This window comes from Balaenoptera borealis (genome assembly GCF_965194805.1).
Source record: "Balaenoptera borealis genome assembly, chromosome: 13".
In the NCBI taxonomy this organism is placed as follows: Eukaryota; Metazoa; Chordata; class Mammalia; order Artiodactyla; family Balaenopteridae; genus Balaenoptera; species Balaenoptera borealis.
In genome coordinates this window covers 16,235,758-16,251,519 of record NC_138870.1, presented here as the reverse complement: position 1 = coordinate 16,251,519, position 15,762 = coordinate 16,235,758, and the positions used below count along the sequence as shown (strand labels likewise).

The window sequence follows — 15,762 nt, the reverse complement described above, 5'->3', positions numbered from 1 at the left end:
AGACTGGGAACAGGCTGATTATAAGAGAAGAAGATGCACAGAGGAGGACAGGCCACCTTCCTACTTAGAATACCTCCTCTTGCAATCTGAACCCCTAGTTATGTCACTTTTCTTCCTATGTAGAGAAGCCAGTGAGAGGTAGAGAGAAGGGAAGAAATTTCTCCTTAAAATTCAGTCAGTGTAACAGCTCCCAGTTTCAAGGCTGGCAACAGTGTACAGCTAGGGGGAGAAACTGCCTTCCCCTCTCTCCAACCCAATGAGAAGGAACTTGAAGGATTGAGGAGAGAGGTTAAATGTCAAACCGGCAGGCAGTCTGGACAAATGCCAGAGAGAGTGGGTCGGCTGCAGCCAGCACTTATGGGCTTCGGAGGAATGAATGTGGGTACCTGGCCTCATACTAAGGGTCTGAGACAAAGCAGATGCCGGGAGTGTATTGAATTTTCACTTTGTTGTTTCAGCATCCCCTTAAGGTTAATGTCTTTAGTTTTCTGCTTCTGGCTGTGTTGGAGTTATTGGTACAAGGATAACCTCATGCCATAAACAGTCATGAAACCGGACAAGATCTATATGCCATTGCTTTTTAGGCTTTGGACAACAGGTAATGCAAGACCATGATCCCTGAAAGAAGGGACATTCACAAGATAAGCCCCGTGCTTGACCTGGATGTCTGCCTGGGAAACATTTCCCAGTCACAGCAGAGGATGCTGGAATTCGCAGTGGTTATTTGCTGAAGAGATAAAGATTAGAGTTCAAGACAGCAGAAGCAGGTGGAATATGTGGGTACTGGAGAGGAAAAAGCGAACCTCAAAATGTGTATGGAAGTTCCCCATACATACCTTGGCTGAGGATTGGGTTGCATATGTGCCAGGAGAGACTACTCAAGGCTTACTTGAGAGCTGAGACTTGCAGTTGTGGGGATGAAAGTGGAACAGAGATGCTGGAGGTTGAGCAGTGCTGGAAACATTGGAGTTCCAACCCAGCTGTGGGGAGAAATCTAGTTAACATCTCACTAATATTTGTTAAAATCCAGTTAAGATACTAGAAAACCTCTAAGGACCACATCCTAGAGTAAAACCTAGGGGAGACAATGTTTGGAAGTTGAATTTTGCCAACTTAGAGGGGCTTGGAAAACACCTTGTGCCTTCTACAGATCCTCCCTAATGAAGCATAAAACCAAAGCCCACAAGGTTTTCATATAAGGTTCAAGATAATCATTAAGTAATTGAACTGCCTAAGAAAACAGGTCAACTCTTCAAGGGAGGATAACAGAATTCAGAGTCTTTACAGTGATTTATCCACAATATCGAGTGATTAAAAAAACCCATTATTATAAATAAAAAAAAAACCCAAAATGTGGTCCATAACCAGGAAAAAAGTTTAATAAAAGCCAACTCAAATGGCTCATGTGTTGAATTTAATAGACAAAGACTTTAAATTGATTATTATGAATATATTCAAAGAAGGAAGGGAAAATATTATCTTATTAACAGCAGATAGGAAATCTTAGCAGAGGATTTTAAACTTTAAAGAGGAACCAAATGGAAATTCTTGAACTGAAAACTAAATTTTCAGTGGAAAATTCACTGTATGGTCTTAGCAGCAGATTGAAGATGGCAGAAGAAAGTTTATAGTCTTCAAAATGAAAATTCACCCAAATCAGCTTTGGTCGAAATTTCCTCAGTGATCTATGCTAAAAAGTTTGGAAGCATTTTGGAGGTAATTTACTCTTTTGTTAATTGTACTCAGTCAGTCTCTAGGGCCTATTGATCTTTTCTTTACAATATTTTTCTTATGGGCCCTTGCCTCTTTATTTATATTTCTACTTCCCTAGTTCAAGGTATCATACTCTTGTGTCTAGATTACTGCTAGAGCCTAACATTCTGGTCTCTAATCCTTTTAGTCCATTTTTCAGTCCATCTAGTCTTACTGCTTTAATTGTTTAGTCATTCAACAAATTTTTATAAATCACCTTGTCTGTTTCTGATATGCATCTCTATTCTGTTCTGAAATCTTTAATAGTTCCAATTTTCCTTCAATAAGAAGCTAAATTCTTTGGGATTTCAGGATCCTCTATATTCACTTCTTCATCCTCCATTAATCATCCCAGTCATATTTCTGCTTGTCATAAACACTGTAGTAGACTTTTGGCCAACCACTAATGGAATGCTCTTAACTATGGGCAATCCCCCACCTTATGAAGCAGGGCTATACCCCTGCTGTAGAAACTGCAGCAGTCACTTTTCCTGCCTTTCTTGCAGTGTCATCATATGTCATAGCATATGATCTAGGTTCTCTCCTTTGGACACACTTCTCCCAGACTTTGAATCATAAGATAGAGACACAGAGCGATAGGGCCCTCACAGAATGCACTGTGATATGTCGTGGCAGTGGCAGCACCCACCCACTTTCCAGAGGCATCAGCGACAGTATCTGGGGTCAACAATGCAAACTGAGGTGTCTATGTCCATCAGTGGCTGCACTAGAATCTACTAGACCAGTCCTGCATTACAATTTTGGTCATTGACTGTGGCCGCTTAACCTCTAAACCTAGCTCTGTAGATTTTTGTGATGTGTCTGAATCCTTAAAATAGCCAGATTTGTTTTTTTCACTGCATATGGCTAAGAATTTTGACTGAACACATATAACATACTCTACCCTAGACAGATCAATCTTCCCATCCCAAGAGCATGCCAGGCTCCTCCTGGTCTGCCTGCTTTGCCGGGGTCATTGTAATCACTAGGAATTCCTCCATTTTCCTGTGTCTCTGTTTAAATCTTGCATACCTCCATGCTCCACTGATTTTTTCCTGACTTTCCTAGACTTGAATAATCATTCTCTCCCCTATAGTTCACATCTTAGCCCTAGGTTATATACAGTTTTCTGCTCTTCACTAATTTTAAATATATATTAATTTTCATTGTTTACTGAAGAGACTACAATGCATGCCCCAGACGCCTGTATCCCTCCTCTTGCTTAGCACTGTGTTCAGAACATTGTAGTCATTCACTGTGTCTTAAAAGGAGGATGAATTTTATGAAAGACTTTGCTTTTATTTAGTATTTCGTAAGTAGCGATAATACCCAGGATAATGTTAAAATATGACAGCCTTTGTGTAGGAAGATGGCACTACTGACTGATTGAAACCATCTGACATGAGCATGTTCAGTTTCTTCCCTTCCCATCACAATATTTCCTGAAGGCTAATTTTTCTTCTCATTATTCTTGCCTCAGAGGAGGAAGTGCGAGTCTTTTTACCTTGACCCTCTTCCAACTCTTTTGAAATCTTATTCTATTAATCTGTTTCTCGCCTATATTCCTTTTTCCTTGGGACTGCTTTCCTGTACCAAAACAACAACAAAGGCTCTCACAATCTAGTTCTTTCTTCTATTACCTTCAAAGTTGCTGAATCCTTTCTGTCTTTTCGTGACCAGATTTACTAACACAATGATCTTGCAGAATACGTCACTTTTTTCCATTCTATCACTTCTTGGCACCTTGCAAGACAGACTTTTTTCCTCACCACTTTGTTGAAGCTGCTTTCTTTCTTTCTTTCTTTTTTTTTTTTGATGTGGACCATTTTTAAAGTCTTTATTGAATTTGTTACAATATTGCTTCTGTTTTTATGTTTTGGTTTTTTGGCCACGAGGCATGTGGGATCTTAGCCCCCAACCAGGGATCGAACCCACACCCCTTGCATTGGAAGGCAAAGTCTTAACCACTGGACCACCAAGGAAGTCCCCGAAGCTGCTTTCTTGATGGTTCCCCAGAATCCTGGTCTATCAGTCAGTATGGGCTCTATCTTAGCCACTTAAAACCGCAAAGGTTAGCCTCTCATGCATGCTGTACAGATGACCACTGCAACATTGGGGGTGGCCTGGGGATGCTGGCCCATGACAGCTTCACTCTGAGATCCAGGCTGATGAAGCAGCTGATATCTGGAACGTTGCAGGTTGCCTTGGCAAAGGAAGAGAATTCCACAGGGTTTTGTACTCACAAATTACATATTCTCACCTGGAAATGAGACGTCACTTTTGCTCAAACTGATTGGCCAGAACTAGTCACATGGCCCCATCTAACTAAAGGGGTCAATTGAGGAAGTACAAACTCACATGTGCTCAGAAGGAAGAATGGAAATGTATTCAGTGAACTACCAGGTCTCCTTATTATCAAATCAAATAGAGTTTTCTCTCTCTTCGTTCTCCTTTTTTTCTGCAGCATTTGATATGATTGACTTACCCCTTCTTACAATTATGGATCTTCCTCAACTTATGAAGGGATTACCTCCTGATAAATTCCTCATAAATTGAAAATATTTTAAGTTGAAAATGCATTTTAATACACCTAATCTACCGGACATCATGGCTTAGCTAGCCTACCTTAAATGTGTTCAGCACTTACATCAGCCTGCAGTTGGGCAAAATCTAACACAAGGCCCATTTCATAATAAAATGTTGGATATTTCATGTAATTTATTGAATACTCTACTGAAAGTGAAAAACAGAATGATTGTCTGGGTACAGAGGTTTATAAATGGTATTTATCCTTGTGATCACATGGCCGACTGGCAGCTGAGGTTCGCCGCCGCTGCCCAGCATCATGAGAGAGTATCGTACCGCATGTCGCTAGCCTGGGAGAAGATCGATAATGAAAATTCAAAGTACGGTCTCTATTGATGCAAATTGCTTCTGCACCATCATAAAGTAGAAAAAAATCATAAGCTGGGGGCATATTTAAAGCCTGCTGTATGAATCCAACTATTCTCCCAGTACTTCAAACTCAGTATATATAGACACAAATTCATCATCATCATTTGCCTTTCTGACTCCTCCTGGCTAATTCCATCCCTTTTATTTCTATTCTTTATTTCTGTTTGTGGTACTACCATTCCCCATCACTGGATTTTGAATCCTCATATATTTTTAATTTCCTTTCCTTCAATCATTTCTTCCATCTGATCTATTGCCAAATCCTGGCGATTTCTATTTTCCTAGTATTTTCTGAATCTGTTTCCATTCTCACTAAGATCTTGGATACAGCAGTCAAAAAAGCCTCATTTTCTCTGCTTTTGTCCCAATCCCCTCTCTCCAAGGTGTCCCATGCCACCACCAATGTAGTCTCAGAGTTCTAATCAGGTTGTTGCTATATTAAAAAAATTCTAATATTTCTGTTTCTTAGAAGATAGAGTGTAAATTATTTATTTGGTATTCAAGGCCCTCTATTATCTAGTTTTGACCTATTTTCTAGACTTTTCTCTCAATTTTTCCTGTAAGCCCCAGACCAAATTTTATTTTTTTCATTAAGTCACTTTTGGTCACACTAGCTGAATATGAACTCTCTGTCTTTTGTAAGACTATGAAGCTTTTCAAATTTCATGGTTTATCATACACCTTATTATGCCTATTAATTACTTCTTGCTTGTATTGTAGTTTCTTTTTATATGTCTCAGCCTCAATATTTGACTTTATTTCTTTGTTGGGCAGAACCTCTTCTGAAATTGAATGGCAGATTGTAAACTGCTCTACCCACCTTAGTTTTCTTCCGATCCACCACTTACCTGGCATATTACATTGCACAGGGCAGATGTGGGATAGTTATTGCTGAATGAATGACCCACTAATTTTTCTCCGTTCTCTAAGCAGTAATGGTGACTTTCCTTGAGCTACGCGCACTCTTTCTCTTAATATTCTCTTGAGCTCACTGGCATGTTTTTCACATGGCTGGCTGGGTTTAGAGGTTTAATCTGCATCTGTGGAATGGTGGTTTTGTGTAAGTGAAGTTAATTGGCTCATGCAGAGATTGAATCCACAACCTTGGCCTCATTAGCACCTTGTTCTAATCAGTTGGGCTTTCTGGCCCAATGCTGTAAATTGTCCACAAAGACAAAAATATAGATAAGTTTTAACCAGGCTCATGTTTTTCCCTTTGTATATGGCAGAGGTGAAAATTAGTTGCCTATTGAGCTTGGACAACTGGTTTAAATTGAACAGTGGAATTAATAAATGCAATTTTGAATGAATGAATGGATGAATTTAATTGGGTCAGAATAGGCTAATTAAAAGCAATGGAGCAGATTGAGCCTTTGAAATACATAAGAAAGACACCTTCATGTGATGTTTTGCACTTTGCCCACTTCAAAAAATGTCAGGCAACTACTCAGTGGGACTTTAAAATTTTTGAAGAAACTGCCTAAATGCCCCAAAGTGGTCCAGTGCAGCAAGAAACTTCTCCAAAGCCCTAACTTGCAAGCTTTCAGTGGGGCAAACTTGAAAGCAGCTGCAGCTTGGTCGTGTTGGGTTGGGGCCAGTCTTGAGCCACAACTGTGAAGAGCAGCTTTGCTGGGGGACTTTGTGACAGTATTAACATGGCAGTGCTTTAAAGTTAATGGGCTCACGCTCTGGGCTAGGAAGGTACCTGATACGGAGGGCCATGGCTGACTTGTCTGTAATCTATTGCTTAGTCTATTCATGGGAGACAGTCCAGAGCTGTCAGAGGGCCAAATCACAACTTACCTCCAAAATCAGAGGGTAGAAGCCCACATAAGGGACCAGGCACCTGGTCTGAGTTAAGTGGATTTGAAAAAACCCTTCTATTATTTATTTGCCTGCTGTGTATTTCAAACTATATTTATATCATTGTCCTGAAACAGCTCATTAACTAATATCCTCAGTTGAAATTTTAAATATTTATCATGGATGCATTAGTTTGTTTATTTATATGCCACCTTGTTACTGATTTAAGGTGGAACTGGGAATACATGTCTAAATTTGACATAGCATTAATTTTGCTTTAGGATAATAATTGCCAATTTTCTCCTCATGTACTTGAAATATTGAGAATTGATGTATTTGAAGTAATTTTGTTTTGAATGGGGAGCTCTGAGGGCATCATCGCTATCTCTGAAGTATGAACTTGTATATTCAAGGGCCCTTTTAACAGGTCTGAGAAGTTTGTGATAGGAAAATGTTCATTAAGCCCAGGCCTTGGGGGAAAAGGTCAGTCTAGGCTATTGAGTGAAAACATTTAAAAGGGGTCATGCAGTCTCAATGACATCAAAATAATTGGCAGAAAGTACTCTTGAAAAGAAGTTTTGGTGAAAAATTTGAAATACAGCCAGGGAGATGAATGTCTTTCCTTGTTTCCTATAATGAGCAGTTTAAGAAGAGTTTGATAACTACACTGCCTTGACTATAATGTCTTTGTTATTAGTTTATTTTTCCTGATTATAAAAGTAATCAATGTTCAGTGTAGAAAAATGAGAAGTTGCTAAACTAATTGCAAATAAAATGCTGAAATAAGCTTATGAGGAAAATGAAATTAGACAAACCTTAATAGCTTTTAATACTGTATCCTTTATACTAAGTGCATCAAAAGAGTATTAGGAAGAAAGCTTATGATTTAAAGGGAAAGAGTCAAAATTTGACCACAACAGAGCTTCCCTCCTGAAATCTCTACTGGCTGGTATTGATTCCATTTAGAACTGGGGGATGAAAACAAGTCTAAAAAACAAGTCTAAAAGAGCTTAGAATAAAAGGCTTTGCCTGAACAGTAGTTTTCACTGAAAATAGTGAGGTCTTTGTCTTTTCTTTCCTTAGAACTCACTTCTAAATTGCAGTGAAACACTGCTAATACACCTGTATTTGCAGTGAGATGTTATAGCTCAGTGTAAGAAGAGTAAGATAAAGAAAAATAATAGTTCTTTGGGTAACAAGCGCAAATGAACGAGTTTATTACCTAATGAATGTTGTTTAAGAGAATGTCAGGAGTGGATTGTTTCTGTGCCTTTAATGGGAATTCATCTTTGAGGCGCTTTCAAGTAGTGAAACTATGACTTCTTTGTTTTGTGATCAAAATAAAACCAAAATTTGCAGGTGCAATAGAGTAGGTAGTTGGACTTTGCTTTATCTCATAAATGAGAGGAGCTTCTGAACATTTTCTCTTTTCCTTAAGGTAGCTTTCGGACTGAAAGTTTAGAGTAAAACAGTCTTGTGATGAAGTAGGAACAATTTACATGAAGTAAATATTGGTTCCGGAGTAATTCTATTAGCAAGACTTTCACATAATCAGAAACTCTTAAACTAGAGCTCGGGCACTGCTATGGTCTAAATGTGATTAAAACTATGCTAGAGTACACCTTAAGAGGCTGGGCCAGTCGTGGTTGATGATTTACCCTCTTCTAAATAATTGTTGAGCAAATATCATCAGTTGACCTGGGAACCAAGACTGGTCAGATTCCCAGCGTGTATCTAGATTGTAATCAATTTCCGGCTCTTTGTATTAAGGAAGAAGCTTTGGTGTTTTTGTTTACCTAAGTAGCTGCTTCCTGTTTATAGAAGGCCACTTTTTAAAGCCATAACTTGTATCTGGCTAAAATTTATTTGGATGAAAACAACATCTGTACATAATGAATAATCTGTATGGCACAAACAAGATAATTGGTGTCAGATGATTAGCTCCCAGATTGGTTTTTATAACTGTAGTAACTTAACAGAGGGTAACTTTGGACTGCTAAACATAAACAGGCATACAAAACAACAAAGACAAAAACAGTTAAGCATCTATAAAACAGAGAGCAAGCAGGTCTGCGTGTACTAAGCCACAGAGCAATCGTTTACAGCATAATTATCTGATGGTCATATTTGTCAAGTTTCTAGTGAGAAATATCTCACTTTAAAATAACTTGTACAGTTTGGCTGAAATGTATAGGAATTTCAGAAAAGGTGATACTATGCAACTAGCTCATTGTCTACCCTGGTGATAAACTCTTCAAAATGGCCCTACGAGGTCTACTCTGGTAGGGTGAGGTTTAAACTATTTTGCACAGCCAAAAAGGCTCTGCGTGGCTTGGCCTCTGCCTTATGATTCTGGCTTCCTTTTTCCAAGGGGCTTTCCTTAAACTTGTTTCTTTGTCTAGCTAAATCCTACATTTTTCTTAAGAAAAAATTTCCCTGCTCCTCTGGGAAATGTTTTCTTGTCTTTTTGCCCACATGGCACTATTCAGCCATAGTGGTTATTACTAAAATTTCTGTATGGTAGCTACATTACACTGGGGTCATAAAATGCTTGTTTATTCCTTCCAGAGTGTGCATGTCAGCTAGAGAGTTAAGGTTACAACTCTATACACATAGTTTTCTGGTATTTTATTCTCAGAAGGAAGACATTAGAGAAAGGATAAGTGAATACAGTAGCTCTGAACCACTCTTGTTAGCTCTGTAGCCCAAAGAAGGAGATTTGGGGAAGGATAAGACAAACTAACCTTCATTTTAAAGCTTCTTTTAGAGTGGTATTTTAGAAACCTTGCTGATCCAGCTTTTTTCCCTTAGAAATATCGCCAGCACTTAATGAAAACTTGACTAAGGTGGTGAAAAACTGCTAGATTATGTTTTTTTCCCTAGGAATGGAGTATTTAACTTTGAGATCTCATTTTTCCTTCCATTTCTTTGGGGAATTCATAGATTTCCATAGATTTTTCTTCTCAATTTTAATGTTAAATCATTTTTCTAATACTGTAGAATTCTTTTTTTTTCTAACATGTTTATTGGAGTATAATTGCTTTACAATGGTGTGTTAGTTTCTGCTTTATAACAAAGTGAATCAGCTATACGTATACATATATCCCCTCCCTCTTGTGTCTCCCTCCCACCCTCCCTATCCCACCCCTCTAGGTGGTCACAAAGCACCAAGCTGATCTCCCTGTGCTATGCGGCTCTTTCCCAGTAGCTATTTTACATTTGGTAGTATATATAAGTCCATGCCACTCTCTCACTTAGTCCCAGCTTACCCTTCCCCCTCCCTGTGTCCTCAAGTCCATTCTCTACGTCTGTGTCTTTATTCCTGTCCTACCTGTAGAATTCTTCTTAAACCCTCAAGAAGAGAGTCTGTTGCTTGCACTGTACTATTTGACCATTACAAACTCATGTAGGAAAAGATCTCTGGATTACTAGTTCTAGAGGCAATATATGTCCATATCACTCTCATCTGCTTTTAGCTATTTAGTTATAGCCTTTGACAGCATTAAAAAAATAAAACATTGATTTTTTCCACCCTTGTTTTGGAAGGGGTTGGAGGGTGAAGGAGGGAGGGAGCAAGTGGCATTTTGGAGCAAGTTCAATCAGTGAAGTCTTTCAGGAGCAAGTCTTTTCCTATATGCTTTTAAGGCTTCTCATGTAATACTCCCTCTTAGAGGAGGAGGAAGAGATGGTTTGAAACTCTGTTAAATTCTGCATGGAAGCTAGTGGAAGGGGCCCAAAAGAAAAGGCACAGACTTCTTTTCTTTATGGCCTTTAACACTGTAAAAAAATGACAACAATATCATATACTATGTTTATAGGGCCAGTTTTTTACAAAGCACTTTGTCTCACCTTATCTCATCTGATAGGGAAGGAACATCAGGTCTAAAAGTAAATGTCTCAAAATGTTTATTTGTTTCTCATAAGAGTTTATAAACTATTATATCATTTGCAGTTATTAAAAAACCTAGTTTATAGGTCACTTGTCCCAAAGTATACATTCCCTGGAAATAAGAAATACCCCCATGACAGTTTTTTTTTCTGTCTTCAAAGAACTTAAAATTCTAACAAATAACGACTTACCTTCAAAGGCTATTTTATATCCAAGAAACTGAAGCAGATGCTTTATAGGGAAATTTGTAGAAAACTGTAAGCCCCATAGTGGGAACTGGAAATCTTACTTTACTTCATTTATTCATTAGCTGCACATGAAGAACTTAATGCTTACTAAGCACTGTGTCACCAAGGCTTGAGACCCAATTTTTGCTATCGGGGTCTTAGGAACTAGCATGGAGAGACCGATAAACATCTGTGATGGTGTTAATTTGAAATGTTTCATTACTGTTATATGTTGTGCATTATAAGGAAAAATTGTGAAAAACCTTTAAATGGGCAAATATCGTGTGTTGTGTATCCACTTGCTATAAAATGTGCTATTATTATAGCATAGTCAATTTATTTAGAATCTGACAGTTTGCTCTTTAGAACTTCAGGACTTTCCATCCATCCATCCATCCATTTAATTAACAAATATTTATTCAGTGCCTTCCGTGTACTAAGTACTGTTCTGGGCCCTCATGATACAAGTCGTGAATAAAATAGAAAAAGCCCTGCTCCTATGGTGCTCACATTCTGATGGCTAAGGCCTTAAAAAAAATGTATATGTAAAATATATAAAAGATTAGATAGTGATGTGTGTAAGGGAGAAAAAAACTACGAGGAATGAGGTTAGGAAGTATGTGTGTGTGTGTGTGTGTCTGTGTGTGTGTGTACGTGTGTGTGTGTAGGTGGAGAGTGGTGGTTGAGATGCTTTGATAAGGTGGCTAGAGAAGTCCTCAGCTAGAAGGTGACATTTAACTACCTTCAGGTTTAGACTCCTTCTGGACCTCCCTCTTCTTCTATTTGTCACTTCTGCACGTGGCACATATTCCTTCAGAGATGGCTATTCTCTGGGTACCCATTTCATCAAATAGGTGCTCAGAGTTCTGTAGGAAATGACTTTAACATCTTTCAGAAAGGTTCTGCTATTGCAGAATTCTTGTTGCCTTTTGAAACGTTGTTTTGACACCTTGCAAAGGGTACTACTCATCTTTTAGTAAAACTCTATCACTGTAGCTGGACCTCAACCTCAACTTTTTTTTTTTTTTTTTTGTGAGCTAAAAAAACCTGCCAATCTCAAAGCCTCAGAGCCTTGGAGGGGGGAGCAATTTGAATTCAGCTTTGAGGGTAAACTGCTCTTTCATTTTAAGAAAATCTCTTGACTAAGGCTTCTAGATATGCAAATGAAAGGCTTCTTTCAAAAGTTGTTCTTTTTTCTCCCCTGTTAGTGTCTGGGAAGGCCTAAAGGTGGTGCAGTAACTGGAAGCAGATGTTTCAGAGGGAGATGGTGAGAGTTCTGTATAGTCATAAAAATCAAGAGTATCCTTCATGTTTTCTTTAGAGAATTTTTTCTCCTCTACATGTAGACCCCATAGTCTCTGAAAATTATTTTTTCTTGTGAGGATTGAGTGTATATCCTATTCATGCCTTTGTCCAAGCATTTGCCAAAGATTAGAGGGAAGATACAATTATAGGAGAAAGGATGCAAATGGACACCACAAACTGGGGGAGAGGGACCCTAAAAATGAGTTGACTGAAGTTGTTGAAGCTTATTATTCTGGACTGTTCTGTTGAAGCCCCACAAAGGATGTTATTAAAAATTGAATAGCTTTAGACTTTAGAAAATGTGCAATTATTGAACGGTAGTGGATTGTTCTGTTACAACTCTTAGGGCATATGGGTTGGAGATGGTATATCCCTTATAATTTACTGTGGGATGAAGCCAGTTCTAGGGCAGAGAAATAAAAATTCTTGGAGGCAAATTTTAGGTTCCTACTCTCTCTGAGTCAAGCAACAGTTTTGTCTGGATTCTGGGGTATAAACAGAGTTCCTAAACCTCCCATGTGGCGGAAGGGGTGAACTGGCCTCTGTTACCTGGAGGAGTTATGGAAACTAGGCAAGAGATTCTGAAGCTGAGTTTGTGTTTTTAGGTTCTAAGAAGAGTGGGCACTGCTGGTAGCAGTTTAAGCCACTCTTTGTTTGGTTTGTCCCTTAATCATTCTAAGTCTCTGTTCAATATGTTGGTCTGGTTTTGAGCTGCGGAGAACTGTGCTTAGGAAGGAGGGACAGAAGTATCATGGTCACAATGGGGGACAGATGTGTCCCGCAGAGCAGCCTTCTCATTGAGGAATTGGCACCTACAGTTGAACCAGACGTGGTGAGGATTTAATTTCTGAAACTGAGACTGGTGGAAGCATGTGGTATTATCACTTGACATTGAAAAACGTGACCTGCTTTTGGCGTGCTAGGTTTGTGAGGTCTATGACATATTTACTTATTCACCAAACATTTATTGACCTCCTGATGTGTGCCAGGTACTGTTTATGTGTTTGAGATACACCCATGAACAAAGCAGGCACAGTGGCTCACCTCATGGAGACAGACAGTAAATAAGTAAATTATGTAGTATGTTGGAAGGTGATAAATGCTATGAGGAAAAGGTAGAGCAGGTGAGGTAAGGGGGAGGTAAAGGGAATCAGGAATACAGGGGTGAGGAGTTGTCCATTGCTTTATTTTAAATAGGGTAATCAGGGTTGGCCTTGTTGAGAAGGTGACACCTGAGAAGAAACTTGAAGGGGGTGAGGGAATCTGCCATGTAATTATCTAGAAGAAGTGTGTTCCATGCAGAGACAATAGCCAGTGCAAAGGCCCTGAGGTCAGGATGGTAGGCTAAATAATGCACCCCCGAAATATGTTCATGTCACAATGCCCCAAGTCTGTGAATGTTACCTTATATGGCAAAAGGGACTTTGCAGATGTGATTAAGGATCATGAAATGGGGAACTTATCTGGATTATTAAAATGGACCCAATGTAATCACAACTCTTCTTACAAGAAGCACACTGAGGAGTCAGAGTCAGAGGTGAAGTGATGAGGGGAGCAGAGGTTGGAGTGATGCAATTTAAAGTTGGAGGAAGGGGCCACAAGCCAAGAAACACAAGTGACCACTTAGAAGCTGAAAAAGATAAGGAAATGGACTTTTCCCTCAGAGCTTCCAGAAGGAACCAGTACTGCTGACAACTTGGCTTTAGCCCAGTGAAACTGATTTCACACTTTTGACCTCTAGACTGTAAGAGAATGAATTTGTGTTGTTTTAAGCCACTACATTGGTGGTAATTCGTTACAGTGGCAAAGGAGATTAATACAGTGTGAGTGTGCCAGTGATTGTTCAAGCAACAGAAAGGGCAGCGTGACTGGAGGGAGAGAATGGTAGTAGGAAAGGCTAGAGAGATAACAGGGGTGGGGCAGCTCTCATGAGTTTAACTGAGGTTTTGTTCAGAGGGGTGAAGTGATCTGTCTTTTACAATAGACTCGTGTGTGTGTGTGTGTGTGTGTGTGTGTGTGTGTGTGTGTGTGTGTGTGTGTGTGTGTGTGTTGGAAGGAGGTTAGGGGAGCCTAAGGTGGTAGAAGGAAACCAGTTCAGTACCCTAGTTCGGTAGTCAAGCAGAGAGGTGACGGTGGGTCAGATCAGGGAAGTAGCAGTGGTGAGATTTGCTTTAAAGATAATTCCAACAATACGTCCTGACAGATTGGGTGTGGGATATGAGAGAGAGAGAAGGGTCAAGATGGCTCCAACATACTTGGCCTGAGCAATTGGAAGGATAGAATTGCCAGTCGACTATGCAGAGGAAGCCACAGGTAGAACGTGGGTCTAAAGTTTGAGTCTGGATTAGACACCCAAGTGGAAATATTGAATGGGCACTAGGATATACAAGTTTGGAGTTCAGAGGATGTTCTGGGATGGAAATACAAATTTGGGAGTTGTTGGCAATATAAATGCTATTTAAGTGTTGAGATTGGATGAGATCGCTGATGGGGTCATGGCAGGCAGGGAAGAGAAGTATTAAGACCTGGAGCACACCAATGTCCAAAGGTCTGCGAGAAGAGTGACCAGAGGAGAAAACGAAGAAGAGCCACGAGTGAGATAGGAGGAAAAGAAAACATTTTCTTGTCCAAGTGACAATAAACCCTTGTATTTAAAAAAACGCACACTACTCCAGAACCCAAGTAGAACAGGGACATTTGGGGGACACTTCTCCTCGAGTCTTTTGTTTTTGTACATTTTGTGAGCAGAGGCACTGACGGTCTTTATTCCAGGCTATCTTTGTAAAGATATTTGTAGAGTGAACAGCTTTGGAAGATACGGTGTCTCCCTCTGGAGCAGAGAACAGTTTTATTTACTGTCCAGTATAACAAGGACAATGCCTCCTCCTTCCAGAGCTAAGTTCAGGCCAGTTTGCTAACTCTCATTATAAAAGGTTGAGGATTCCTATGCTTCAGTTTCCTCAACTATGACACAAACCCGTCTAGGCCCCCTCTGCCCAGCCCTCAAGGGACTTGGGGTAGAAGGAAACTGACACAAATAAGAAGCTCATACTTCCTGCTGTGCTGTGACTAACAGGTTCTTCGTCTCTGACCCAGGAATCTCCAGTCTTCTGCCAGCATGAAACTGTAGCAGTTGCAACTAGGCTAAAACCTCAGCCCATTCACAGTTTGGGACAGTCACAATTCTTCCATTATCTGGATGTACTGATAATTATCCTGCCACACATGAAGATAACAAAACGCTAAAATGTTTGTATATTAGCAATTTTCGAGGATAACCTTTCTCAATTGATCACATACCTTACCACCTTCTAAAAGAGGTTCTGAAATAATCTTTGACTTTTGGGGGGTTGGTGTACGGTCCGGCCCTGAAGGCCTACTGAGTTATGTAGGGTTGTCTGTGTCTACACCTGTGATTCTCAAACTGACCTTTAGGAAAGAATCACCCGAAACGCTTGTGAACATTGCACTTTCCCACACCCCCAAAGATGCTAATACGGGGCTCAGGACCTTACCGGTTTAATAGCTCCCCAGGTGATTCTAATGTAAGTGCTTCATTACTTTGAGAAACTCGTGAAATGGCTCTGGATTAGCTAGGGTTTCACCTCTTTTGACGGCATGTTATAATTGTGTACCTTTTTCCCTTGCTGTCATTGCAAATTATTGTTGTTAACAGTGTAACTGCTTCTAGCAGCTTCTCACTCCTGCTTCATATTTTCTGTGCCCTAAGGAACATGATAACCAAATTTGTTAGCATTGTGTGTAAATGAATTAAAACAAGCTTTAAGTGAAGGACAGAGGCATTCTCCTGGTGCAACATGGGTGGTCTTT

At 39.6% G+C, this 15,762-nt stretch overlaps 1 long non-coding RNA gene across 1 annotated transcript in view; it reads left to right on the top strand.

Moving 5' to 3' along the window:
• LOC309609916 overlaps positions 1 to 15,762 on the top strand; it is an 83,480-nt gene that overhangs the window by 15,715 nt on the left and 52,003 nt on the right. The gene's annotated exons all lie outside the window — the stretch shown is intronic.